Source organism: Grus americana, chromosome 5 (genome assembly GCF_028858705.1).
Source record: "Grus americana isolate bGruAme1 chromosome 5, bGruAme1.mat, whole genome shotgun sequence".
In the NCBI taxonomy this organism is placed as follows: domain Eukaryota; kingdom Metazoa; phylum Chordata; class Aves; order Gruiformes; family Gruidae; genus Grus; species Grus americana.
Window position 1 is genome coordinate 1,145,406 of NC_072856.1, and position 6,000 is coordinate 1,151,405.

The 6,000-nt window shown below is 42.4% G+C and overlaps 1 protein-coding gene across 8 annotated transcripts in view; it reads right to left on the reverse strand.

Moving 5' to 3' along the window:
- The window catches only part of PAK6 (p21 (RAC1) activated kinase 6), a 39,448-nt gene extending 33,848 nt beyond the window's left edge, over positions 1-5,600 (reverse strand). For 7 of the 8 annotated variants that reach the window (XR_008577408.1, XR_008577407.1, XM_054827894.1 and 4 more), the window contains exon 1: positions 5,179-5,594. The gene's annotated coding sequence lies outside the window, so the exon portion shown is untranslated. Of the gene's footprint in view, positions 1-5,178 lie in introns of all 8 variants that reach the window. The other variant, XM_054827895.1, reaches the window with a different exon arrangement.
- Positions 5,601-6,000: the final 400 nt, after the last annotated feature.

The following is a 6,000-nucleotide window of genomic DNA, read 5'->3' on the forward strand; positions in this document are numbered from 1 at the left end:
GGGTAGGTATCTGGAAAGTTCTTTTATTTCCTTCTTTCAACAAATAGCAATCTCAGTCCAAGAACAGCCACAACCCATCAGGAAGGTGATCACAGACCACAAATTAGAAGTAGCTAGCTAATGTAGTTGACCCTGAGTTCCAAGAGACTGTTTTAAAAACATGCCTTTATATGTTGCAGAAATAAATGGCAATATTCTTTAAATAAGTTATTGGCTCAGCTTTACGTCACTCAGGCTGCTATTTTGCAGAAGCTTGGGGAGAACAGATTTAGAACTTGGAAGAGAACACAAAAGCCCAAAGAGCTTTGCAAATTCCTGATTTGGGAGAAAATGGCAGAAATAGTATTTTCTTCACTGTTAACACCAAAGAGTGCATATGTTATAATAAAGCGTCAGAAATCAGAACTTTCCTTAGTCGCAGTCACAAACAGGAGCATCTTGTCTACTAATGTCACCTACGGTTGATGAGGTAGTACAAGATCTAAACTACTTGTGACGTTACTTTATACATTTAGGTTTCTAATGAAATAAACACAGCATGCATTTTTCATTTTATGGCCCAAATATTCCATAACAGCATCTAGGTTTGCAATCTGATTTTCCACACCTTTCACTACACACTCAGGAGCTCTGATTTCTGCAAATTAATTATGTGTGTACCCAAACTGGACAGCTCGCTGTAGCGTGAACAGCAGCAAAGATGACTTGCCCAGAGAGACTTCTTTCCAGAGTCAGCTGTAACATCTGTTCTTCAGATCCAATCCAAAGTCCCTTGGAACCAGAGCTTTTTCACTGACTTCCACAAATGCTAGAAAGATTCTTATTCTAAGCTGGATGTTAAAGGAAAAAAGTTAATTTCTAACATTATTGTATGCATTTATGTATTTGCTTGGACAAGGCCCAAAGTACTCATTATAAAGTGTAACACCCTTCTTAATCTTCCAGAACCCAGTCATAAGGCTACTATGAATTTTAGTGAGCACTGAATTAAGCCCCAGCTGGTTTTTAAAGCCAAATTATCCTGATCTTGGTTATTTTAAGCTGCCTTCTGGCCACTACACATATTAACCCCTCTATTCCTGGTCCAGATTTCATACCTGTTACCCCACCTAAACACAGCTCTTCAGCTCCTGCTATGCCTTGAAAAGTCACAGCTTTGATGGAAGACTCAAAGGTTGACACACGTGAGAAAAAAAAAACGCACCCACAACACAGCAGGGAGGATGTGCTCTTTCAGTAACACACCCAGGGCTCTGCAGCCTATTTAGTACTGTCTTCGGGACACATCACATGAATATGAACAAACTTAGAGGAGATTAGTGAGATCTAGGAAAATTTTCATCTCAATGAAAAAGGTGACAGAGTATAATAAGAAAAACAAAATTTAGTCATTTATAACGCAATGTACATTGCAGAGAGTCAGAAAACTAGAAGGCCATCAGTAAGGTAACACTGACACTACAGACAGTCCAATTTAACCAGATTCTCAGGGGAAAAACAATTGAGCTCAGAGCCATCAAGTTGACGTTATCAGTTCATAGAGATACTTGTCTCTGCTGAAACTGCTGAGTACGTTCGCTTTCTAGTTTGAAACAGTATGTTTCATTTTAACAACTAAACCATCTTTTTTATACAATGGTATTTCAAGTATCTTCACATCATATCAGCAGGATACCTGTCCCTGGCCAGCGACACTGCTCAGGGCTGTACTTTGGCTACACTCTGACTTTTTGGAGCAGACTTCGGATTACCGTCCATATCTACCATGAACCACTATTACCTTACCCTTTCCTTTGACTCAGGGTTTTTGGGCTGTGCTTGTTTCCTGCAAATGGCGACCTGAGTGTCTCAGAGATTCACAAGGCCTTCTCCCTTCTCCTTGGCACCCTGCAGGAGAAAAGCTACACACTCAACTGCTTCCAAAGTGGCCTTTGGTTGAAGCATCGCTATTCCTTGCTAGACTTTAAGCAAGTCAAGAGAACGTGAATGCTTGATAGAGACTTTTTTTGCGGGAGATTTTGTAACCAGTAAGTGACTACAGCAATGCGTGCCAGTTTTTGTAAACGAGACAGCTGTTCAGACAGCCAGAATGCCAGCTGTTTCAGGGTGGGGGGGTTGGGGTTTTTTGGGGGGTTGGGAGGTTTTTTGGGTTGGTGGTTTTGGGGTTGGTTTTTTTTTTGGGGGGGGGAGGGAAGAGATAAATCCCCTTTACACTAACTTGTGGGGGTTTTTTTCTTTTTCTATTCTGGGATTATTTTTTTTTTTTTTCCCTAAACCTTGTCTGGTAAACAGATGGACATCATAGAAATGAAAAGGATGAAATGGAAAGAGTAACAAAAACTGAAGTGCAGGATTATGCAAGCCAACTATGGAAAAGAAATACGTTATGTCACTGTATATTACTCAGTTGAGAATGGTTAATGAGTTTATGCTATTTAACCACCATACCAGAATGGGCATCACAGCTTGAGGAATGCAGACAGAGCTCTGAAATGATTTCACGATTAGAAATGAAGGGTGGGAGGGAAAGAAAGAAGCAAAAGATGGTTTAATGTCCTTTCTTGCCTCCAGATGCATGGCACATGGCTCAGTTGTCCTAAGTGCCTGAAATAGTTATTTTAATTCACTGAAAACACACTGACTGAGCAGCAGGAGTGCAAGCGCCACACTTAACTTGCCATCATTTGCTAAAGCAGAGGAGGAGCTCAATCTCCCACCTCTCTGCTGGGATTGCCAAGTAAAGCATCAACGGCGGGTTCTGTAACTCAGACAACTTTGCCTTCTGAAATGGCCCGGGAGCCCTGAGGAGCGTGTGCTTATACAGGTTTCAGTCCCTTTTGACTTGAACCACATTTGAACTTCTTAGCAGTGAAAAATCATTCTATCCTGTTACTATTCCTCTGAGCAATTGCACACACGCCCCTTTTATTATTACATTAGTGTAATTTTGTCTCCGCCATTCCCCCGAGAAGAATTACTCATGTCCTGCTATTATTTATTTTACTACTAAGAGCCTGGTTTTTAGCAGTAGTTTTAATTAAATACCAATCCTCCCCCTCAATTAGGATCACCTTTATCTAGCTTGCTGTGCTTTGTATTCTCCAGCAGTATCATTTGCTTCCTCCTATTTATTCCCCCTCCACAGTTCTCTCAGGAACTGCAAAAGCCCCCTCTCCCACCAAATTCTTTCAGCAAAAAGAAATACAAGATTTTACTAACGCAGAGAACCATCACGTGGAAGATAATATGGTGCCTAGCACCGGTAATGCAGAATTCCAGTTTAAATTGATGTCAAGTGACACTGCCAAAAGCAGCGGCATCTTCCATAACCCCTCAAGCCATGCTGTCTGCTGCTCTGTCCCATGCACCACCCCGCAGCATGTTGCTGCTACCGTCCCTCTGTGGTTTCCCTGCTCCTCCGTAGCCTTCCTTGCACATCCACCGCTCCCCTACCCTCTGATGTTGTGTCTCTCCTCTCCAAATACACTACTGAAAGTGGCCAAGGCAGGTTTTCTTTGGGAGTTTGAAGTTCAGTACGTCCACACGCTGGGTAAACACCTCTTTGCTGTCCCTGGATAATGAATCAGATCACAATGTATTCTAGACTTTAGTACACAGGATTCTTGGAAGCTGCCCTAGATTAATGTTTTAAGAGTTATTCATTCATGCTCCCCAAGTGTCAGAGGCAGAACTGATGACTCCTGACGGTGAAGTTGGCAGGAATTTCCTCATCTCAACTATTTCTACAAAGTGGAGTCAAACTGCAGCAACAGCATCCAACTGCATTAACTGCTCCAGCCCCTGGCAAAGTCAGCTGCGGAGACAGCACAAAGTTACGCAATGACTGCTGGCACCAAACACCCTCCTGGCCATCATTCCCCGCCTGAATGTTGGGCACAAGTACCATTCCCCAGGCCATCTCACCTAACCACTCTGCAACCTTCACAGAGCACAACTTCCCCCCTAGGCACCACTCCGTTCTATGCCTTGCATAGGGAAGGGGAGGCAACAAGTCAGAGAACATTTTGATATCACTTCTCACATGCCTGACAAAGCTTTTTCCTCCTTATCAGTTCTAGGTGCAGAAGTTTACTAACTACATGTTCCCTAAATGTGAGATGGTTCTCCTTTTATGAACACATTTTATTCCTTTTCCAAAAGCAAAATGGAGCAGTATACAAGTATTAGATCAATTAGTGTGCAAAGAGAAAGCATAGCCTCACGCCTACACTCTCCCCTGCACTTCCAGGCTCACCAAGTGCATTCCTTCGTGGCTCCAGCACCTTTGTAGGATTCATGCTCTGCTGTACTTTAATCAAGGACTATAATTTATACACCGCAACCTAAGCACACAATTTTCAGTCTGGAGGGTTCCCAACTAGGAGTTTCAGGTTTTGGTTTATACTGGAGAGGAGGGAATACTGATGATAAAAGATATTTTTAGATGTTACTCACCAGTTCTTTCCAGAGCCATCTCTGTACATGCAAGGTATTTTTTTCCTCCCTTAAATAAGGCTTTTCAAACAAGTTGCCTGCAGCTGGGACAGGGAGCTCTCTGCTACTTTCTGGCCTCTCCACAAATAGTTTTCAACAGTGATAAACTGGTTGTTCAGGTGTAATTCAAATAGATGCTTTAAAACAAAGTCCTATCTCCTTTCTTTTGTTTCGATAGCATTTCTTCAAACCAAGCTTATTAAAAACCTCTAGGCTTATGTTCCCAAGCCAGGAACCATCTTCATTTTGCCTCCTACAGAACAACAAATACTCTATCAATGTTTAAAAACACTAAATGAAAATTAATATACCATAAGCTCATGTTTATTTACTAAATTTTACTTTCATTCACCCACTGTTCCTACAACACCCATCATTCTACTATTTAAGTATGTGATTTAGGAGCACAGTCAATGGCATTTATTCACCACTAGAACACAGGCAGGCAAAAGGCAGTGTTAAAAGCCTTCCCCCCCACCTCTTTTTTATGGCTTCGGACCTCAGAAATTAGTTCTGATTGGCAGATTTAAATTTCCAGCCTAAGAAGGGAGTGCCAGAGACATCAGAGAATTATCTCAGTTCTAAAGCTTGGGCAGATAAAAAAATTGTAGAGGTCATCTCACTTTTAGTGTTCAGAATGCTGGACCCTGTTGCCCCATCTATCTCCCACAAGAGGAGTCTTACCTTGAAAAAAAGATTTCTGAGAAATACTCCTGGAGTGAATTCAGTCCTTTCTTCCTTCTGACTGCAGGTTGCTGCTTGTCTTAAACACGGGAAACATCCCATCCTTCAGGCAAAAATTCTCGGCAATTTCATCTTAAAGCTTCTTCAGAAAGATCCTGGTTCAGTCTCATGCACATGCAAACACACCAAGCTCGCAGCTGCTTACTCACCAGCACTACCCCAATGCCAGCTGCCGTGGAGGAGGAGATCAGAGCCACACGCCCCCTCTTTCTGGCAGCCAGCAGAGGTGTTAGGAGAATTCACTGAAGGTAAAATATCCTCACAGTTGGAGGACAGAGGAGACCACAATGATAAATTCCATTAAACCCCTGCAGTTAAAACTGATGAGATCTCATTGTAGACACATACCACTATCAAGGTTCTGTAATGCAGCGAATCAATGTTTTCTGAGACCTTTTTTATTGTGGGCTGATACTGTCTGTGATCTCAGCAAAGAGGATGGGACTCTGTGGTGAGTGACACTTTGCACAAAAGGCAAGAGCAAGATACTAATCAAGATTCTAGTGTATAAAGACTATACACACATTTCCCCTCAACTAAGCCTCGAAATCACAGGATGGCTGACTTATGCTTCACTCCGGGCTGGGGAGGGAGTTACCAGACCTAACAAAGCCTCACACTTTGAGAATCTGTGATTAAAGACTTCTGTGCCCTATCGAGGTATAAACTGCAGACCATGAGCGGCAAATAGAGTGTTATTCCATCGCTCAGGCAAACCGAAGCGCTACTTATCAATCTGGTAAGCATTGCCACGTCCCTTTC